Source organism: Eucalyptus grandis, chromosome 5 (genome assembly GCF_016545825.1).
Source record: "Eucalyptus grandis isolate ANBG69807.140 chromosome 5, ASM1654582v1, whole genome shotgun sequence".
Classification (NCBI taxonomy): Eukaryota; Viridiplantae; Streptophyta; class Magnoliopsida; order Myrtales; family Myrtaceae; genus Eucalyptus; species Eucalyptus grandis.
This window is the reverse complement of record NC_052616.1, coordinates 30,524,153-30,547,624: the sequence shown is the minus strand read 5'-3', so window position 1 is coordinate 30,547,624 and position 23,472 is coordinate 30,524,153.

Sequence of the window (23,472 nt, the reverse complement as noted above, 5' to 3'; positions counted from 1 at the left end):
TACTAGTCAATGTGAGGACACTGTTGACCAATAAGATCTCTCTTTTACCATTATTACATGATTAATTGATGAATTCAAGTCAAAGAAAATGAGAAAGAAAAATTGGATGGATTTTCGACCAATTTGACACGTGGTGTCCTTATCTAAAGTCATAGGGACCTTGCACACATAATCCATCCAACCATTGGCCCCTATTAGGGCGTGGGGGGTTATTCATGAGTTTTTTTTTTCCTTGATATTCAAATTTCTAATAATTTTATGAAATGTTATTAAGTAGCTTTCCAGATTTATCTTCTAGGGTTTGATGAATTTGTTTGAAGTCCCTTTTTTTTTTTTTTTTTTTTTTTGCAATATGCATGCGGCACGAGATCCATACTCTTATCTTCTATAGATTGAGATCACTTTTGGCTCGAATTCATTGTAAGAAATAACGCTTCTAATATCTAAGATTATACTTCATTATCTGCCACTAGTATTTTTTTATAACCGTATATAAGCCTCTGATTATGATTGCCCCCACTTGAAGAAAAGATGTAGCCTTTATTCTCCTACACATATAGAGAGATTTTATGAACATGTTGGTCCCTCAAAGTTGAAGGTTTGGAATATGTGAACTTTATCCTGAATTTTTAGTTGTCCAATAGAAAGGGATTCCAGTATAACGATTGCTTGAAGTTAAAAAAAGAAGAAAGGATAAGTGTATTAGAAGAGAATCCGGTATAACCATTGCTTGAGGTTAAAAGGAAGAATAAAGCACTGTAATTAAATAGCATCTGCACGCCAACTTCGATGCTTTACATAGATATCTGCTAGTCATTGTGAGGACACTATTGACCACCGATGTCACGCCCGATCCTCGAGCACGCACACATCCATCTCACTTTGGCCGATTTTATAATGCAATATCCCATGACAATGTATCGCCGCCCTTTCATTTTTAAGCACATGCGGAAGCTTGATTAAAATCTCAGACAATAAAACGATGGGATAGAAGAGCGGGCCATATTTTTTTCATATTGAAATTTATAACCAAACTTTTGTACATGACATCAACTAGAGAACTTCATAACTATTCACATCAATTGGAGTTCACAAAAGAAGATGGAATCTCAATCCCTTCAAGTCATACTCAAAATCTCTCTCGGTATTATCTTCTTCTTCCAAAAATCCTTCTACTCAGGTTTCACCTCCGAGTTCTCCTTCTCAGATTTCTCCTCAGCTCCTCAACGGAGTCCTGAAATGTTTTTCCCCAAACTGGGATGAGACTACGTCTCAGCGAGTTCTACCCCACTAAGCCCGATTAGTAAACCATTATACTATAGGCTGCCTATACACGCACAGGGCAGAAGATGTACCTTGGCCTCAAATCCCACCTGCAAGTCAGTACAATTCACAATAGGCACTCAAGCAATCATATTACCGATCAAAGCATCGATCAAATTGACCTAGTCGATTACAAGCCAATAAGACCACTCACGGTCATTTCCATTCAGTCAATCAATTCACGACATCAAATCAAAGCAATGATCAATCGACCTAGTCGACAAGCCATCACGACCCATGCTCGGTCGGCATATTCAATACTATCTATGAAGTCCTATCAAATCGTGATTTGCTCACCCAAAGCTGATAAATAGATAGCATAGCTCACCCAAAGCTGATAATAAGGTATACCGCTTTCACCCAAATCGGCATATCGCCCGAAGGCCGATATAGTATCTCGATACTTTTGCTCACCCAAAGCTGACATATCGCCCGAAGGCCGATATAGTATACCATATGCTCACCCAAAGCTAATAAATAGATTGCTATTCAGTCCTAACTAATAAAACCAATCACCGAGCCACATACATTCTCCAAGGCGACATACTTCGTCACCGAGCCATGTGCATTCTCCAAGGTGACATATCTAATCATCAAGCCCCGTGCATTCTCCGAAGCGATATACCAAATCACCGAGCCACATGCGTTTCATGATGATTCATTCCATTTCTAAAGTAATTATCCACAACCTTAATTTGTACTCAATTTACCCAAATAATCAATTTAGGAACATATCTTAAATATCCACAATTAAATCAATTTGGCACAATTCAAAACTCAAAGAAATAAACGGACTGCGCCACGACAATCAGCACGAGATTTCGGTTGTTGGCCATCTCAGTCTTAATTTCCGAAAAATAATTAATAATTAATTAATTAATTAATTTCGAAAATTAATTATTAAACATTAAAAATTCCGTTTAGCTCAAATAAGGCCCAATTAAATAAACGGACGCACCACAATCACCAGCATAAATTTCCGGTCACGGGCCATCCTAGTTGAATTTTCGGAAAATAAATAAATAAATAAATAATTTCTAAAATTAAATAATTAATATTAAAAATTCAATTTAGCTCAAAATAAAGCCCGATTAAATAAACGGTCTTCACCACAATCATTAGCATAATATTCCGGTTCGGACAATCTCCCTTGAATTTTCGGAAAATAAATAATTATTTAATTTAATTCCGAAAATTAATATTTAAATACTAAAAATCCCACTTACGCCCGAATCGCCAAATTGAAGCCCGATTAGGGGTCGGAAAATTTCGAGATACTTCCAATAAATAGTAGACCGCGTCTACTTGTTAATTATGCAATCAATTTATCTAAATCGCATCACAATTGACTAATAATTGCTAATTTATTCTAATCTAACAACATAAACATAATTAATTAAAACTAAACCAACCTTAAGCATAATTAGCCAACTAATCCGGGATTAGTGAGATTACTCGCCAAATCGCGCGCAAATTGGATCAATCCGACGGCGGCGACGCGAGGAACGAAACTTCCCAAAGCGACTCACGGATCCGGGGCCCGGAAATGGCCCAAAACGGCCCACAAGTGAGCTGGAAACCCACTCGTTGGGTTCTGCCCTAGGCTGGCCGGCGCCGATCCAACGGCCAAAATGGCGAGGGGAGGCCGGCGGAGAGCAAGGGGAACGTCGGGGAGGTCGGGCGGTGCTGGGCGGTGGCCGGAGCTGGCCGGACGGGGCGGGACGGCGGCTGGGTCGCGCGGGGGAAGGGGCTGCAGCGGGCGACGGACGCAGGGCGTGCGCGGGTGGCGGGACGGCGGCGAGCGGCGGGCGCACGGGCGCGGCGCGGGCGTGCGGTGCGGCGGCGGAACGGGTGGCGACGGGGCAGCGACGGCGAGCTGCAGCTACTGGTTCGCTCGCTCGGACGTGCGGAGGAAGGAAGAAGAAGAAGAAAAGAGAGAGAGAGAGAGAGAGAGAAGATAAGGGTGTGGGGTTTTGACTAGTCAAAAGGGAAGAGAAAGCAAAGTAGGAAACGGCAAGGGGGAAAAAGAAAGAGAGAGTCGGCGTGGGGAGGGGGATTCGCACGAGGGGGAGGGGAGAGAGAGAGAGAGAAAAGAAAGAAAAAGAAAGAAAAGAAAAGAGAGGGAGAGAGAGAAAAAGGAAAAAAAGAAAATGCATAATGCCTTTATGCAAATTTTCCTTTTTTCTTTTCCTTTTCCATTCTATTTTCTTTTTGGTCTTCAATTTTTCTTCCAATAATTTCTTTATTGAAATTTGATTTTCGTCAAAAAAATCGATGTGTCACGATGAGACGGGATCCTAAAAAATAAAAATTATGACGCGCTTAAAATTCGATTCCCGAAATCGAGTTCAATTTCATGATTAAAAATCGATCATACGTGATTTTAGCTCAATCCAACCAATTATGTAGCTTTTAGGGGTTTTACAGCTGATACATCCCTTAACGGCTTCACCCCAATAGGTTAGTTAACTCGTGAGTGATCAGTTCAGAGAAAAAGGGCCATAGGCACGTTGACGAAATGCCCATTTCACTTTATCGAAACAGGGTTGAATTTCAGGATGTCACAACTAAGATATCTCTTTTACCATTATTACATGATTAATTGATGAACTCAAGTCAAAGAAAATGAGAAAGAAAAATTGGATGGATTTTCGACCAATTTGACACGTGATGTCCTTATCTAAAGTCATAGGGACCTTGCACATAATCCATTGAACCATTGGCCCCTGTTAAGGGAGTGGAGGGGGGTTATTCGTGAGTTTTTTTCCTTGATATTCAAATTTCTAATAATTTTATGAAATGTTATTAAGTAGCTTTCCAGATTTATCTTCTAGGGCTTTGATGAATTTGTTTGAACTCCCCTTGTTTTTTGCAATATGCATGCGGGACGAGATCCATACTCTTATCTTCTATACATTTAAATCACTTTTGGCTCGAATTCATTGTAAGAAATACCGCTTCTAATATCTAAGATTACAATTCATTATCCGCCACCAGTATTTTTTATAACCATATATAAGCCTCTGATTATGATTGCCCCCACTTGAAGAAAATGACTTTAATTAGATGTAGCCTTTATTCTCCTACACATATAGAGAGATTTTCTCCACATGTTGGTCCCTCAAAGTTGAAGGTTTGGAATATGTGAACTTTATCCTGAATTTTTAGTTGTCCAATAGAAAGGGATTCTAGTATAACGATTGCTTGAAGTTAAAAATAAGAAATGGTAAGTGTATTGGAAGAGAATCCGGTATAACCATTGCTTGAGGTTAAAGGGAAGAATAAAGCACCATAATCAAGTAGCATCTGGACGCCAACTTCGATGCTTTACACAGATATTTACTAGTCAATGTGAGGACACTGTTGACCAATAAGATCTCTCTTTTACCATTATTACATGATTAATTGATGAATTCAAGTCAAAGAAAATGAGAAAGAAAAATTGGATGGATTTTCGACCAATTTGACACGTGATGTCCTTATCTAAAGTCATAGGGACCTTGCACACATAATCCATCCAACCATTGGCCCCTGTTAGGGGCGTGGGGGGGGGGGGTTATTCATGAGTTTTTTTCCTTGATATTCAAATTTCTAATAATTTTATGAAATGTTATTAAGTAGCTTTCCAGATTTATCTTCTAGGGGTTTGATGAATTTGTTTGAAGTCCCTTTTTTTTTTTTTTTTTTTTTTTGCAATATGCATGCGGCACGAGATCCATACTCTTATCTTCTATAGATTGAGATCACTTTTGGCTCGAATTCATTGTAAGAAATAACGCTTCTAATATCTAAGATTATACTTCATTATCTGCCACTAGTATTTTTTTATAACCGTATATAAGCCTCTGATTATGATTGCCCTCACTTGAAGAAAAGATGTAGCCTTTATTCTCCTACACATATAGAGAGATTTTATGAACATGTTGGTCCCTCAAAGTTGAAGGTTTGGAATATGTGAACTTTATCTTGAATTTTTAGTTGTCCAATAGAAAGGGATTCCAGTATAACGATTGCTTGAAGTTAAAAAGAAGAAAGGATAAGTATATTGGAAGAGAATCCGGTATAACCATTGCTTGAGGTTAAAAGGAAGAATAAAGCACTATAATTAAGTAGCATCTGGTCGCCAACTTCGATGCTCTACATAGATATTTACTAGTCAATGTGAGTACACTATTGACCACTAAGATCTCTACCATTATTACATGATTAATTGATGAATACGAATCAAATAAAATGAGAAAGAAAAATAGGATGGATTTTCGACCAATTTGACACGTGTTGTCCTTATCTAGCGTCATAGGGACCTTGCACATAATCCATCGAACCATTGGCCCCTGTTAAGGGAGTGGAAGGGGGTTATTAGTGAGTTTTTTCCTTGATATTCAAATTTCTAATAATTTTATGAAATGTTATTAAGTAGCTTTCCAGATTTATCTTCTAGGGCTTTGATGAATTTGTTTGAACTCCCCTTGTTTTTTGCAATATACATGCGGCACAAGATCCATACCTTTATCTTCTATATATTGAGATCACTTTTGGCTTGACTTCATTGTAAGAAATAACGCTTCTAATATCTCAGATTACACTTCATTATTTGCCACTGGTATTTTTTATAACCATATATAAGCCTCTAATTATGATTGCTTGCACTTGAAGAAAATGACTTAAATTAGATATAGCCTTTATTCTCCTACACATATAGAGAGATTTTCTCCACATGTTGGTCCCTCAAAGTTGAAGGTTTGGAATATGTGAACTTTATCCTGAATTTTTAGTTGTCTAATAGAAAGGGATTCTAGTATAACGATTGCTTGAAGTTAAAAGAAGAAATGATACGTGTAGTGGAAGAGAATCCGGTATAACCATTGCTTGAGGTTAAAAGTAAGAATAAAGCACTGTAATGAAGTAGCATATGGATGCTAACTTCAATGCTTTACACATATATTTACTAGTCAATGTGAGGACACTGTTGACCACTAAAATCTCTCTTTTACCAATATTACATGATTAATTGATGAATTCAAATCAAATAAAATGAGAAAGAAAAATTGGATGGATTTTCGACCAATTTGACCCGTGATGTCCTTATCTAAAGTCATAGGGACCTTGCACATAATCCATCCAACCATTGGCCCCTGTAAGGGGAGTGGGGGAGGTTATTCGTGAGATTTTTTCCTTGATATTCAAATTTCTAATAATTTTATGAAATGTTATTAAGTAGCTTTCCAGATTTATCTTCTAGGGCTTTGATAAATTTGTTTGAAGTCCCCTTGTTTTTTGCAATATGCATGCGGCACGAGATCCATACTCTTATCTTCTGTAGATTGAGATCCTTTTGGCTCAAATACATTGTAAGAAATAATGCTTCTAATATCTCATATTACACTTCATTATCCGCCACTGGTATTTTTTATAACCATATATAAGCCTCTGATTATGATTGCCTGCACTTGAAGAAAATGACTTTAATTAGATGTAGCCTTTATTCTCCAACACATATAGAGAGATTTTCTCCACATGTTGGTCCCTCAAAGTTGAAGGTTTGGAATATGTGAACTTTATCCTGAATTTTTTGTTGTCCAATAGAAAGGGATTCCAGTATAACGATTGCTTGAAGTTAAAAAGAAGAAATGATAAGTGTAGTGGAAGAGAATCCGGTATAACCATTGCTTGAGGTTAAAAGTAAGAATAAAGCACGTAATGAAGTAGCATATGGATGCCAACTTCGATGCTTTACACAGATATTTACTAGTCAATGTGAGGACACCATTGTTGACCACTAAGATCTCTCTTTTACCATTATTACAGGATTAATTGATGAACTCAAGTCAAAGAAAATGAGAAAGAAAAATTGGATGGATTTTCGACCAATTTGACACGTGATGTCCTTATCTAAAGTCATAGGGACCTTGCACATAATCCATCGAACCATTGGCCCCTGTTAAGGGAGTGGAGGGGGGTTATTCGTGAGTTTTTTTCCTTGATATTCAAATTTCTAATAATTTTATGAAATGTTATTAAGTAGCTTTCCAGATTTATTTTCTAGGGCTTTGATGAATTTGTTTGAACTCCCCTTGTTTTTCGGAATATGCATGCGGCACGAGATCCATACATCTTCTATAGATTGAGATCACTTTTGGCTCAAATTTATTGTAAGAAATAACGCTTCTAATATCTCATATTACACTTCATTATCCGCCACCAGTATTTTTTATAACCATATATAAGCCTCTGATTATGATTGCCCGCACTTGAAGAAAATGACTTTAATTAGATGTAGCCTTTATTCTCCTACACATATAGAGAGATTTTCTCCACATGTTGGTCCCTCAAAGTTGAAATTTTGGAATATGTGAACTTTATCCTGAATTTTTAGTTGTCCAATAGAAAGGGATTCCAGTATAACGATTGCTTGAAGTTAAAAAGAAGAAATGATAAGTGTAGTGGAAGAGAATCCGGTATAACCATTGCTTGAGGTTAAAAGTAAGAATAAAGCACTGTAATGAAGTAGCATATGGATGCCAACTTCGATGCTTTACACAGATATTTACTAGTCAATGTGAGGACACTGTTGACCACTAAGATCTCTCTTTTACCATTATTACAGGATTAATTGATGAACTCAAGTCAAAGAAAATGAGAAAGAAAAATTGGATGGATTTTCGACCAATTTGACACGTGATGTCCTTATCTAAAGTCATAGGGATCTTGCACATAATCCATCGAACCATTGGCCCCTGTTAAGGGAGTGGAGGGGGTTATTCGTGAGTTTTTTTTCCTTGATATTCAAATTTCTAATAATTTTATGAAATGTTATTAAGTAGCTTTCAGATTTATCTTCTAGGGCTTTGATAAATTTGTTTGAAGTCCCCTTGTTTTTGCAATATGCATGCAGCATGAGATCCATACTCTTATCTTCTATACATTTAAATCACTTTTGGCTCGAATTCATTATAAGAAATAACGCTTCTAATATCTCAGATTACACTTCATTATCTCCCATTGGTATTTTTTATAACCATATATAAGCCGATGATTATGATTGCCTGCACTTAAAGAAAATGACTTTAATTAGATGTAGCCTTTATTCTCCTACACATATAGAGATATTTTCTCCACATGTTGGTCCCTCAAAGTTGAAAGTTTGGAATATGTGAACTTTATCCAGAATTTTTACTTGTCCAATAGAAAGGGATTCGAATATAACGATCGCTTGAAGTTGAAAAGAAGAAAGGATAAGTCTATTGGAAGTCATAAAACTCGTCACAAAAGTGCGATAGAGTCCTACACCTTTCAAAAAGTGTAATTAAGTCCTAAAATTTGTTACAAAAGTGTAATCGAATCCTAAAATTTTCAAAAAGTGCAATCGAATCCTAAGATTTGTCACGAAAATGCAATCGAGTTCTAAAACTTTGTAAATGTGTGATCAACATAAGTACTTGGTTGAGCCATTTTGACAAGTTTTAGGAATTGATTGCACTTTTTTGAAAGTTTTAGACTTGTACAAATTTTAGAATTTTATTTTATTTTTTGAAATTTTTTTGACTCTATTGCACTTTCGTGACAAGTTTTAGGATTTCCATTGCATTTTTCCCTATGAAGAATGAAGAAAAGGATCATGCATGTTATCCATCCAATCATTGGCCCCCTTAATTTTCAAGTTTTTAAATGATTTTATGAATTGTTATTCCCTAGTTATCTAGATTCATCTTCCAGGGCTTCAATAATTTTCAAGTTTATAATAATTTTTTTTTGCAGTGATATGCATGCATCTCAGGATCCATACTTTTATCATTTGTGCGTTCAGATCATAGTTGGCTCTTGTTCGGTCTAAGAAATAATGTTTCTAATCTTTCAAATTTGACTGCATTATCTAACATGGGTATTTTTTTTACATCCATAGCCTTAGCATGAGATTGCCCCCATGTGAAGCAAAGGACTATAATCAAATGTAGTCTTTATTCCCTCACACATAAAGAAAGATTTTCTCTATATGTTGGTCTCTTAAAGTTCAAGGTGTTGAATATATGAACTTTGTCTATGATTTCTAATTAACCAATGGAAAGAGATCCTGTCATAACTATTGCTTGAGGTTAAGAGGAAGAATAAAGCACCCCAATTAAGTAGCATTTGCACGCCAACTTCGGTGCTTTACATAGATATTTGCTAGTCAATGTGAGGACACTATTGACCATGATTAATTGATGAATTCAAATCGAACAGAATGACAATGAATAATTGGATGGATTTCCAACTGATTTGACACGATATGTCCTTATCTAGCCTCATGGAGACCATGCATATAATCCATCCAACTATAGAGGAGTATAGGGGTTATTCGTGAGTTTTTTTCCTTGATATTCAAGTTTCTAGATTTGTCTTCATGGACTTCGATGATTTGTTTGAAGTCGACTGTTTTTCTTGCGATATGCATGCGGCATGGGCTCCATACTCTTATCTTCTATGTGATCATATCACTGTTGGCTCAGATTCGTTCTAAGAAATAGTGCTTCTAATATCTCAAATTAGACTTCATTATTTGCCATTGGTATCTTTTATAACTGTAGATAAGCCTCTACCTGTGATTGCCCCCAGTTGAAGAAAATGACTTTAGTCGAATATAGCCCTTATTATCCTACACACATAGAGAGATTTTCTCTGCATGTTAGTCCCTCAAAGTTGAAGCTGTGGAATATGTGAGCTTTATCTTGAATTTTTACTTGTCCAATAGAAAGATATTCCAGGATAATGATTTCTTGAGGTTAAAAAGAAAAAGGATAAATGCATTGAAAGTCCTAAAACATATCATCAAAGTGCGATTAAGTCCTAATACTTTCAAAAAAATGCAATTAAGTCCTAGTACTTGTTATGAAAGTGTAATCGAGTCTTAAAACTTTCAAAAATTGCAATAAACTCCTAAGACTTATCACGAAAGTGCAATTGAATTCTAAAACATTCAAAATGTGTAATCAACCTAAGAATTTGATTGCACCATTTTGATAAGTTTTAGGACTTGATTGTACTTTTTAAAAAGTTTTAGGACTCAATTGCATTTTCGTGATATGTTTTATGACTTATTGTACTTTTTGAAAACTTTAGAACTCGTTTACACTTCCATGACAAGTTTTAGAATTTCCTGTGCATTTGAATTCTAAAAAATTCCAAATGTGTAATCAACCTAATACTTTTAAGAATTGTTATTACCTAGTTATCTAGATTCATCTTCTCAAGCTTTAATGAATATGTCTGAAGTCAATTTTTTCTACAGCGATATGCATACAGCTTGGGATACATACCTTTATCTTTTGCGAGTTCATATCACAGTTGGCTATGATTTGACCTTAGAAATAATGTTTTTAATCTCAGTAATTAGACTGCATTATCTACCACGGGTATTTTTTACATCCATAGTCTTTGCATGCGATTGCCTCCACTTGTAACAAAGGACCATCATAAAATGTAGTCTGTATTCCCTCACATAGAAAGAAAGATTTTCTCTATATGATGGTCTCTGAAAGTTTAAGGTGCCGAATATCTAAAAATGAGAATGAAAAATTGGATGGATTTTTGACTAATTTGACTTGTGAAGTCCTTATCTAGCCTTATGGGGATCATGCATATAATCCATCCAACCATCGACCCCTGTTAGAGTTTTTTCCTGATATTTAAATTCCAATTATTTTATGAAATGTTATTAAGTAGCTTTCCAGATTTATCTTCCAGGGCTTCGATGAATTTGTTTGAACTCCCCCTTTTTTTGTTACAATATGCATATAGCACGAGATTCATACTTTTATCTTCTATATGTGTAGATCACTTTTGACATGGATTCGTTGTAAGAAACAATGCTTCTAATCTCTCAAATTACATGTCATTATTTGCCACTGATATGTTTTACAACCATATATAAGTCTTGACTGTGATGGCCCCCATTTGAAGAAAATGACTTTAACTAGATATAGCCTTTATTCTCCTACACAGAGAGAGATTTTCTCTACATGTTGGTCCCTCAGAGTTGAAGGTTTGGAATATGTGAACTTTATCCTTAATTTTTACTTGTCCAATAGAAAGGGACTTTAGTATAATGATTGCTTGAAGTTAAAAAGAAGAAGGGATAAGAGTATTGGAAGTCCTAAAACTCATCATCAAAGTGCAATTGAGTCCTGAACCTTTCAAAAAGTGCAATTAAGTCCTAAAAATTATTAGGAAAGTGTAATCGAGTCCCAAAACTTTCAAAAGTGCAATCGACTCCTAAGACTTGCCACGAAAGTATAATCGAATGCTAAAACTTTCCATATGTGTAATCAACCTAAGGATTTGATTGAAGCATTTTGACAAATTTTAGGACTTGATTGCACTTTTTGGAAAGTTTTAGGATTTAATTGCCATTTCGTGATAATTTTTAGGACTTAAATGTACTTTTTGAAACTTTTAGAACTCAGTTGCACTTTTGTGACATGTTTTAGGATTTTCAGTGCACTTTTCCCCAAGAAGAATAGAGAAAAAGGACTATTTGTGTTATCCATCCAATCGTTGGCCCCTGTTGGAGGAGTGGATGAAGTTATAAGTAATAATTTTACTTGTGACCTTTTCCCTTAATTTTCAAGTTTTTAATAATTTTATGAATTGTTATTACTTGGTTATCTAGATTCATCTTCCAGGGCATCAACAAATATGTTTGAAGTCAACTTTTTCTACGTGATATGCATGGGACTCGGCATCCATACTTTGATCTTTTGCTCGTTCAGATTACAGTTGGCTTTCATTTGGTCTAAGAAATAATGTTTCCAATCGCTGAAATTATATTGCATTATCTGCCACAGGTATTTTTTACATCCATAGTCTTTGCATGTGATTGCCCCCACTTGAAGCAAAGGACTATAATCAAATGTAGTCTTTATTCCCTCATATAGAAAGAAAGATTTTCTTTATATGTTGGTCTTTGAAAGTTTAAGGTGCCGAATATATGAACTTCGTTTGAGATTTCTACTTATTCATTGGAAAGAGATTCCAGCATTACCATTGCTTGATATTAAGAGAAAGGATAAAGCATCGTAATTAAATAGCATCTGCATGCCAACTTCGATGCTTTACATAGATATTTGCTAGTTAGTGTGAAAACACTATTGACCACTGAGATCTCTCTTTTACCATTATTACTTGATTGATTGATGAATTCAAATCAAACAAAATGAGAATGAAAAATTGGATGGATTTCCGACTAATTCGACATTTGATGTCCTTATCTAGCCTCATAAGGATCATGCATATGATCCATCCACCCATTAGCTCTTGTTAAAGGATTGGAGGAGGGTTATTTGTGAATTTTTTTTCTTGATATTCAAATTTCTAATAATTTTATGAAATGTTATTAAGTAGCTTTCCAGATTTATCTTCCAAGGCTTTGATGAATTTGTTTGAACTCCCCTTTTTTTGTTGCGATATGCATGCAACACGGGATCCATACTCTTATCTTCTACACGTTCATATCACTTTTGACTCGGATTCGTTATAAGAAACAATGCTCCTAGTCTCTGAAATTACATTTCATTATTTGCCACTAGTATTTTTTATAATCATATATAAGCCTCCGATTGTAATTGCCCCCACTCGAAGAAAATTACTTTAATCAGATGTAGCCTTTGTTCTCCCACACATGGAGAGAGATTTTCTCTACATGTTAGTCCCTCAAAGTTGAAGGTGTGGAATATGTAGCTTTATCCTGAATTTTTACTTGTCCAATAGAAAGAGAATTTAGCATAATGATTGCTGGAGGTTAAAAAGAAGAAGGGATAAGTGCATTGGAAGTCGTAAAACTCGTCACAAAAGTGCAATCGAGTCTTAAAATTTTTTAAAAAGTATAATTAAGTCTTAAAACTTGTTACAAAAGTGTAATAGAGTCCTAAAACTTTCAAAAAGTATAATTGAGTCCTAAGACTTGTAATGAAAATGCAATTGAGTTCTAAAATTTCCCAACGTGTAATCAACCAAGGACTTGGTTGAACCATTTTGATAAGTTTTAAGATTCAATTGTACCTTTGTTACAAGTTGTAGGACTTAATTATCCTTTTTGAAAGTTTTAGAATTCGATTTCACTTTCGTGATAAGTTTTAGGACTTCTAGTGCACTTTTCCACAAGAAGAATAAAGAAAAATGACCATGCATGTTATACATTCAATCATCGGCTCCTATTGGAGGAGTGAAGGAAGTTATAAGTTATAGTTTTATTTGTAACATTTTCTCTTAATTTTCAAGTTTTCAATAATTTTATGAATTGTTATTACCTAGTTATCTAGATTCATCTTCCCACGCTTCAATGAATATGTCTGAAGTCAACTTTTTCTGCAACGATATGCATGCAACTCGGGATCTATACTTTTATGTTTTGTGCGTTTAGATCATAGTTGGCTCTAATTTGGTGTAAGAAACAATGTTTCTAATCTCTGAAATTAGATTGCATTATCTACCATGGGTATTTTTTACATCCATAGCCTTTGCATGCGATTGCCCCCACTTGAAGCGAATGACTATAATCAAATGTAGTCTTTATTCCCTCACATAGAAAGAAAGGTTTTCTCTATATTTTGGTCTCTTAAGGCCCAAGGTGCCAAATATATGAGTTTTATCCGGGATTTGTACTTATCCATTGGAAAGAGATTCCGGTATAACCATTGCTTGAGGCTAAGAGGAAGAATAAAGCACCCTAATTAAGTAGCATCTGCACACCAACTTCAATGCTTTACATAGATATTTGCCAATCAATGTGAGGACATTGTTGACCACTGAGATCTCTCTTTTATCATTATTACATAATTAATTGATGAATTCAAATCAAACAAAATGACAATGAATAATTTGATGGATTTCTAGTTAATGTGACACGTGATGTTCTTATCAAGCCTTCTAAGGACCATGCATATAATCCATCAAACAATAGAGGAGTGGAGGGGGGTTATTCGTGAGTTTTCTTCCTTGATATTCAAGTTTCAATTCATGGACTTCGATGAATTTGTTTGAAGTCCCCCTTTTTTTTTGTTGCGCTATACATGCGGCATGTGATCCATACTTTTATCTTCTATGCGATTAGATCACTGTTGGCTGAGATTCGTTCTAAGAAAAAGTGCTTCTAACTTCATTATTTGTCGTTGGTATTTTTTATAACCATATAAAAGTCTACCTGTGATTGCCCCCCGCTTGAAGAAAATGACCCTAATCAGATGTAGAATATGTGAGCTTTCCTCTATATGTTAGTCCCTCAAAGTTGAAGGTGTAGAATATGTGAGCTTTATCCTAAACTTTTAATTGCCCAATAGAAAGAGATTTTACTATAGGGGATAAGTGTATTGGAAGTCTTAAAACTTGTCATGAAAATGTAGTTAAGTCCTAAAACTTCCAAAAAGTGCACAAGGGGTTAGTGTCCCAACGAATAAGTAATTGTAGGAGTGAAATATTGATAAATTAAGTCCTAAAACTTGTCACAAAATGCAATTAAGTCCTAAAACTTTCAAAAAGGGCAATCAATGAAAAGACTTAGATTGAACAATTATGATAAGTTTTAGGACTTGATTGTACTTTTTGAAAGTTTTAGGCATCGATTGCACTTTCAAGACAAGTTTTAGGACTTTAGTGAACCTTTTGAAATTTTTATGACTTGATTAAACTTTTATGACAAGTTTTAGGACTTAATTGCACATTTTGAAAGTTTTATGACTTAATTGCATTTTCATGATAATTTTTAGGACTTCTAATGCACTTATCCCCTAATATAATGATTGCTTGAGGTTAAAAAGAAGAAGAGAAGTGTTTTGGAAATCCTAAAACTTGTTACAAAAGTGCGATTGAGTTCTAAAACTTTCAAAAGTGCAATTAAATCCTAAAATTTATTACGAAAATGTAATCGAGTCCTAAAACTTTCAAAAAGTGTAATCAAGTCTTAAAATTTGTCACAAAAGTGCAACTAAGTCATAAAAATTTCAAAAAGTGTAATGAACCTAAGGACTTGATTAAACCATTTTGACGAGTTTAGGACTTAATTGCATTTTTTAGAAAGTTTTAGGATCCAATTGCTGTTTTGTGATAAGTTTTATAACTTAATTGCACTTTTTAAAGGTTTTAGGACTCGATTCACTTTTATGATAAGTTTTAGAACTTTCAATGCACTTTCCCAAAGAAAAATAAATAAAAATGACCATGCGTGTTATCCATCCAATTAGCGGCCCCTGTTGGAGGAGTGGAGGAAGTTATAAGTTATAATTTTATTTGTGGCTTTTTCCCTTAATTTTCAAGTTTTTAATAATTTTATGAATTGTTATTACCTAGTTTTCTAGATTTATCTCCCAGGCTTCAATGAATATGTCTGAAGTCAACTTTTTTTGCAATGATATGCATGTAGCTTGGGATCCATACTTTTATCTTTTGCGCGTTCAGATCAAGTTGGCTCTGATTTGTTCTAAGAAATTATGTGTCTAATCTCTCAAATCAGATTGCATTATCTACTAAGGGTAGTTTTTTCATCCAAAGCCTTTGCATGCAATTTCCCCCACTTGAAGCAAATGACTATAATCAAATTTAGTTATTCCCTCACATAGAAAGAAAGATTTTCTCTATATATTGGTCTCTTAAAGTTCAAGGTGCCAAATATATGAACTTTATTCGGGATTTTTACTTGTTCATTGGAAAGAGATTGCAGCATAACCATTGCTTGAGGTTAAGAGGAAAAATAAAGCACCCTAATTAAGTAGTGTTTGCATGCCAACTTCGATATTTTACATAGATATTTGCTAGTCAGTGTGAGGACACTATTGACCGTTAAGATCTCTATTTTACCGTTATTATATGATTAATTGATGAATTCAAATAGAACAAAATGACAATGAATAATTGGATGGATTTCTAACTAATTTGACACGTCATGTCCTTATCTAGCCTTATAGGGACCATGCATATAATCCATCCAACCATCGGCTCTTGTTAGGGGAGTGGAGGGTGGTTATTCGTGAGTTTTTTTTTCCTTGATATTCAGGTTTCTAATAATTTTATGACATGTTATTAAGTAGTTTTCTCGATTTATCTTCCTGGGCTTTGATGAATTTGTTTGAAGTCCGCCCTTTTTGTTGGGATATGCATGCGGCACGGGATCTATAAGCTTATCTTTGGTGCTTGCAAATGACAGTTGGCTCAAATTTGGTCTAAGAAATAATCTTCTAAATCCCATATTAGACTTCATTATCTAGCACGGTTATTTTTTACAACCATATATAAGTTTCTGCCAGTGATTGCCTCCACTTGAGGCAAATGACTTTAATAGACGTATTCCTTATTCTTTTACACACAGAGAATGATTTGCTCAATATGTTAGTCTCTTAAAATTTCAAGGTGTAGAATACATAAACTTTATCCTGAATTTTTATTTGTCCAATATAAGAGATTCCAACATTACGATTGCTTGAGGTAGAGAAAGAATAACGCACCATAATAAAGTAGTGTTTGCATATCAACTATGATGCTTTACGTAGATATTTGCTAGCAAGGGTTAGGACATTATTGACCAACAAGATCTCTCTTTTACCATTATTACATGATTAGTTGATGAATTCAAATACGAACAAAATAAAAATGAAGGATTGGATGGATTTCTGACTAACTTGACATGCGATGTCCTCATTCTAGTGTTATGAGGACCATGTGTGACATCCTAGATTTTCGATCCTGTTTTCTATTGAATAAATCGGACAATTCATTGACGCACCTACAGGGCTGTTCTTAGAGCTGATCACTCTCGAGATAACTAGACTATTTGGGGAAGCCATTAAGGAATTTTAAGGTAATAGACTTGAGAATTCGACTAGGAATCGATTTCTCGACCGTTTTCATCTTTAAAGGCCATTATAGCACAGTTAAAAAAAATCGATTTAAGATTAGAGATAGGTTGGTTCGATTGAGAGGTGTGGCTAATCGTGGATGACACCACTAAATTGAAAAATTCTCGTCGGCTGGTACTAGATTGATTTTTCTATCGTTTTTGTACCTTGTGTCCGTATTTGAATCTTCGAGATTTTCACAACAACCGAGAGTCGCCAATTAGTCGAGTGGGTTCATTGTGGCTCGAAGAAAATCGACCATGGGTCATTTGCACTAAAAATTTCTAAAAGTTACTCGGTAGCTTAGGTCACGCTAAAAACGCGCCGAATGGAAATTAACCATGAATTCTAGTCCGATTTTAGAAATTGAAGATTTTGTCATGTCACAATAAATTCTAGGAGCGTCGACTCAATTTCAGAAGATTTTTTTTTGCAACCCAAGACTTTTTGGGAAAAAGTTGTCCTAGAGCTCTTTTTGTCTAGAAAAAGGCTGAGATCATTTTTGATTGCACAATTGGGAAGCAAGTGGGATCAATTGGCGAGGAAAAATACAAATTTGGTCATTGAGATGTTATTTGAATTGTTGACGGTCAATTAAGATTAAATCAAGTGAGAATATGTGTCCAATTGAAGTCAAAACTGTGGCATCCCAAAATTCAAAGTCAAGCCATAAGGTGTGTTAAAGTCTCTAATTAGGTGATAAAATTTCCCTTGGCTTATGCTTTAGCCATTAGTCTTTTTATTGAGATGATTTGTGTATGTGATTATGAAAATTTAAATTTGATAGATTAATAATCTATGCTTGTTCATAAGATTTAAAAATTAAATTTCAATAAATGAAATAAGACTTTGGCCAAGATGAAAATTGATGATCTGATCCCACCGTTGGGAAGGCAACCACCTCAGCTTTCGAGAAGGCGATTCTCCAATCCAGATTGCATAGACACCTGTCCAAACGTTCTTTAATGATGTCTTCCCCTTGACAGTTATTCATCCAGGTAAATGCGCATCCTTTACTCTCCATATCAATCAATGAGCAGTCATGTAACACCTCTCTGAATGAGGACATACGATGGAAATCAGCTAACTTTCTCCCTACTTTCTCCCAATGGTAAGTTACCTCATTGAAGTCACCAACACATAACCACGGTGAAGAGTTAGATCCAGCAATACGTCGAAGGACATCTCAAATCTGCTGATGAAGGCGAAACACTGCCGGTGCGTGGATACATGTCACACGAGTAGGTATGTTATCCCCCGAGTCAGTACAAAACAGGTCTATGAAGTCGTGGTTTGAGTGAACTATTTTAATGTCGAGATATGCATGCCAGAATATAGCTAAACCCCTTGCTAAACCTACAGGGTTAACCAAAAAGGAGTGAGTGAATATGAGCCGATGCTGAATTTTTGAAAGCTTTTCAGAACTGTTCTTAGTCTCCATTAAAAACAGGAGATCCGGTCTTTCTCTGGCCACGAGGGCCTAGAGAGCGTGAACTGTCAGGGAAGAGCCCAGACCTTGACAGTTCCAACTCAACAGCTTCATTTATCTACCGGTGGCTGTGTGGGGCCAGCCACCAAAGCCCAAACTCCGGCTTTGTCAGATGTGAAGATAGGAGTTTCCATTAAGTGCGAGTCGTCAGGTTCCCCTGTGCACAAGCTTTTGGCTTCATAGGGGGTGTATCTTCTCTGTTTCTTAGCCAAGCCGAGAGTAGGTTTTGATCTTATATATTTTCATTTTCTTTATGACCTGTGTATCCATTTGCTCAGTTTGGATTCCCTTCAATTTGGTATCTACATATGTAATTGCTGTGTGGAGAGAATGTTGGTTCTCCACTGATGTCTGGTGTGGGTGCTGGTCAGATTCAAAGGCGGGGTCCCCGAGTCAGTTAACTTGTCAGGGATGTATTCGCTGCTGGAAACCTAGGTGGTGGGGCCAATAATGGAACAATGGGGATCTATGAAGGCGGAGTCTCAGGTATGCCTTCTTCGCTTTGGTCAGGTATGTCTTGGGGGTTATAAAATGTATGCCAATAGGGACTGTGTTGCTTAACTTCCGCACGGAGCCACGGACCATATGCCATCTTCTCTCAACCCTCATGTTTTGCCTCAGTGTATGGGATGTCCTTACAGTACATCGCATAATGGCCAAGCTTGCCACAGGAGAAGCAAAAGTGCGGTAGGCGTTCGTAGCGGAAATCCAACCACAGAGGTCCGCCATCAATGCGTATTAACTTCCCTGTTTGAAGAGGTTCATGTAAGTGTATTTCTACTCGCACTCGACCTGCCCTTGTCGAACCTCCATCTTTTGAGTCGGCCTTTACTTCCATGACACGACCCATCTGCTGCACTGCCCTTGTAAGCATATTATCAATAAACCATTCTAACGGTAAGCCGAAAACCTATACCTAAAAGGCACAAGTAGAAATGTTGTAACAATGTAAGGGTGTGTGCGGAATCCATGGTTTGAAGATAACTAGATTGCCCGACAAAAGCCAGGGGCCCCCTTCTAGAATTCGTTGTTTGTCTGCATGAGAACGAAATTTGGCTACATATATATTTGTTTCACGCTGAGAAATATCTACAAGTTCAGTCCGCCAAGCTTTTTTCAGAGTACTTTGGAAGGCTGGAAAGTTAATGGACGAACTGGAGGGGATTTTACCAATGATAGTGAGCTGGCAATCCGCTAATGTTTTAGGCGAGGGTTCATCTTCCCAATCCTCAATGAGATGGGCAGTGGTGAGGCGACCCAATTTAGAGCAAAGAGTTGCTAGACATGAAGAATCGGTATGTACTTCCGAAGCCATGCAAGATGAACCATAAATGAAGTAAAACCAAGACTTGGTGCCCACAGGAAAATACCATAGAGTGCCGAATAATCAAAATCAAGTAATTGTTGGGCAGAAAGGAGGCAATACGGTAAGAGTTATGGCGACTAGCAACCCTTGAAGTAACTGTCCTCATTTTCCTTACAGGTAAAGGTAATTGGAAGCATGTAGAACTAACCAAGGCGAAATCGCCGTCGCAACCCAGAGGAGAACACGAACAGAGTGCAGGAATCACCAATTCAAATTGTGCTTGGGCCCAAGAAAGCCAAGACGACGAGATACCCTGCGAGTAACAACTGGCCTGCAATTACAATACAAATTCAAGGCAAACGAGGCTATGTAGAGAGAACCAGAAGGAAACATCTAAGACACGAAGAGGATGGGCATACATCGGAAGCCTAGGGAGTGAAGGGCAAAGAGAGAACAAGTAAATTTCAAGCAAATGAAGAAGAGATAGGGGGTGGAAGGTAGAGAATTGGGTGTAATCGGCTACCAGAGGGTAGGGAGAACTCTACAAAACGAGAGAGAATTATGAGCAAGACGCCATAATTGAGTTTTACTTGTATTTGCCTATCCTCAACATGGTCATTAATGTGGCTATCTCCTCTATGTCCTCTAGTTGCGCATTTTATTATCAAAGCACCCTCCATCTATGTCAATCCCTAATTGTTGATGCCCAATTTTTAGCCGACGCATCAATTAAGATATAAAATTCTAGTTTAAGGTTTCTAATCACAACGAAATCCATTTCTCGAATTAAAAGTGTCAGTTTTCATTTCTTTTTCTTTGGCCTATCATTTTTAGTTAATTTCCTAATCATTTTCATCAAAAATTGAAAAGTCAAATGGTTGATTTTTAAGTTGATTTTTTTATCAACCCTTTTGACGAAAAGTGAACCCAAGTCAAAAATTGAATTTTTGCATAAAATGGTCCTAAATAGCCTTAATATTACTTTGGCCACATTAGTTTTCAAACAACTCAAAGATTTAATCACAAAAGCTACATTTTACTTAAAAGTCTACTAAAAATTGAAAAATGTAAAATCCCTTAAATCATCATGTCTTAGCTTCAATTTGATTTTGTGATTGAAAATTTTGCGAAAATCGATTAAGAACTTAATTTTCTGAATTTTTTTTTTGTTTTACGTTTAAAATCGGTCAAAAATAAAATTACTTTCAATTTTGACATAGTTCCTTTTATGACATTGATCTAGAGGTCATCTCATATTCACTCATGTTGCTAGTTTTGAGATTTGACATGTCGGCATGAAAATTGACATTTTAACCCCTAATTAGGGTTCCAAATCGATCCTTCATAAGTTGTATGCTCACACTTTCATTCAAATCATTTTCTTAAACTGAATCCAAATTTGAAGTCAATTTTGAGAATTTCTCTCCAGAACACTTCAATATGATTGATTTAACTTGCCTGAATCATAGAAATTTCTATCGATGTGTTCCAATCAAGCCAATTTGACTTGACCCATGCTAGATTAGCATCTAATTGAAGATATCAAACTTCAATTTAGCCAAATAAGGTCCAATTATAAATGCTAGTTTAGTCTAGGGTCATGATTTAATGGAAATTGAGTCAATTTAAAACCTTTATTGTACAAATGGTGTCCCTATGTGACCCAATTCCGAACAAATTGATTCAATCTACATTCAATGTGCACACAAGTATTTTAATTGAACAGAATCAAGCAACATTGGAGCAAATTAGAGGGACAACCAAACCGGTTCAGCCTATTTGACCAACGTTGACTACTGATGTACTAGGCCCATTTTGGTCACTTTTCAGTGGCTAGAGTCCGATTCCAACTGAAGGATGCATGTATGGTGCCTCCTTAACCCATTGTGCTGTAATTTTACGAAATTGTCCCCGACTTTGCGAAATTACGAAAATACCCCTCAATTAGTCCCTATTCTCGAAGTTTGTTCAAGAATTGATCATCACCATTCATTGGGAATACATCATGATAGTTTAAATGGGCATGTGCCTTAATTATAATATCTTCAACAAACTTAACCAATCAATCCAAATTAGTTAGCTAAGGGGATCAAGCTTTGATCCAAAGGCTAAGATTTGATCTTATCCCTTGGTATATAAGCGTTTTTTCCCTCCAAATTGGAGGGGATCTTCATTTCTACAGATTTCTTTCTCTCTTCTCCCTCTTTCTTCTCTCTTCTTTGTCTCTTTCTCTCTTTCTCGCCAAACCGCCTCACCGAGCCGCTTCTCTTTGCCAATCGAGCCACCGCTCATCAGAGCCTAATCGGTGGTTTACCACCCCCTCTGATGGCTGTCGCCTCCCCCTTGAGTCATTCGTGACCAGCGACTGGCTAATCCACCCACCAGCAGCTATCTTCCCTTCAAGCGTGCGAAGAAGCGATTCTCAACCTAGTGTTGTTTTAGCGTGATCCGATCCTGTTCAACAATCCTCCAGTGGCCTGCAGCTTCTCAAGACGTCCAATGACATCCTCCGATCATCCTTGAATCTCCTCAAGTCGGTGACAACTCCAGAGTCATTGAATCTCCTCCGATGGCCAATCTCTCCACTGGTTCGCTCAAGCAACCTGATCCACCATCGGCGGCCATCCGACTCCCGTCTGGCATTGTTCTGACATCGTCTAGCCTCCTTGACCCTCATTGGACATCCCTTGAAGTCTAGTGTCCCTTGGCTAAAGCTTAATCGAGCTTGATCCCCGCGAAAACCTCAAAAAGTGATGATATTTTATTTCGAGCTCAATGAGGCGAGGTTGCTTTGGGCAACTGGGGCTAGAGCTCACTCTAGGTTGTGATTTAGTGTGTTTATCGATAAATATGGATGCTTAAGAAGCTTTGGATTGATAGATGATGGGGTAGAATGGATTTCATATGGATGATTGCTTGGTTGGATTGAATATGTTTTTCGGATGATATGGATGTGTGACATCCTTATTTTCCAATTCTATTTTCAATAAATTGAGACGGGCATTTCGTTGGCACGCATATAGTTCTTTTCCCTAAACTGATCATTCATGGGATAACTAGTCTATTAAGTGAAGCCGTTAAGAAATTCTAATGCATCGAACTCGAGAATTTGACTAGGAAACGACCTTTTGACCGAGTTAATCTACAAGGGTTATTACGGCACAGTTAAAAATCGATTAGAGACCGGAGATAGGTTGACTCGATAGAAGCATGTGATCGAGTGTGGGTGATTCCACCAGATCGCACAATTCTTGTCGATCAGCACTGGATCAGCTTTTCTGTCGTTTGGTATCCTGTGTCCGTGTTTGAAAACTTGAGATTATCTCGATAACCGAGGGTCGCCAATATGTCAAAGATGTACATTGTGGCTTGAATTGATCAACCACAGGTCAAATGCATGAAAATTTCTAAACCTACCCGGTAGATCAGGGCGTGCTAATATCGTGTGCAGTGAAATTACCGTGAATTGAGACCGAATTCAGAAATTGGGAATG